Genomic DNA, 321 nt, shown 5'->3' with positions numbered 1-321 from the left:
CCCAACAGGTCCGTAACGTGGCTCGACTCCCCTTCCGGCAGTAAGACCAACACGAAATTAATAATAACTACAATCTGACAAGACCGATAACCTACAGGAAACCAGACGAAAAAAGACAAGCGCCCAAGGACCAAAGGCAAGCCAAGGTCGTCAATTAATCTGTGGGGAAGTTTTAATGAGGCAAGGTCGTCCCTACCCCGATGGCCGGCACTTGGGTTGTACCTGGGAATGCTCTTAATTAAAAGGGATTCGGGAAGGTTGTCTTGTGTGGACGGAGTCGTGGACTAATATGCCGTCTTTCTGGACATTTAAAGGTAATTG

The sequence above is a fragment of the Penaeus monodon genome, chromosome 27 (assembly GCF_015228065.2).
Source record: "Penaeus monodon isolate SGIC_2016 chromosome 27, NSTDA_Pmon_1, whole genome shotgun sequence".
In the NCBI taxonomy this organism is placed as follows: domain Eukaryota; kingdom Metazoa; phylum Arthropoda; class Malacostraca; order Decapoda; family Penaeidae; genus Penaeus; species Penaeus monodon.
Note: the sequence above shows the minus strand (reverse complement) of the source record.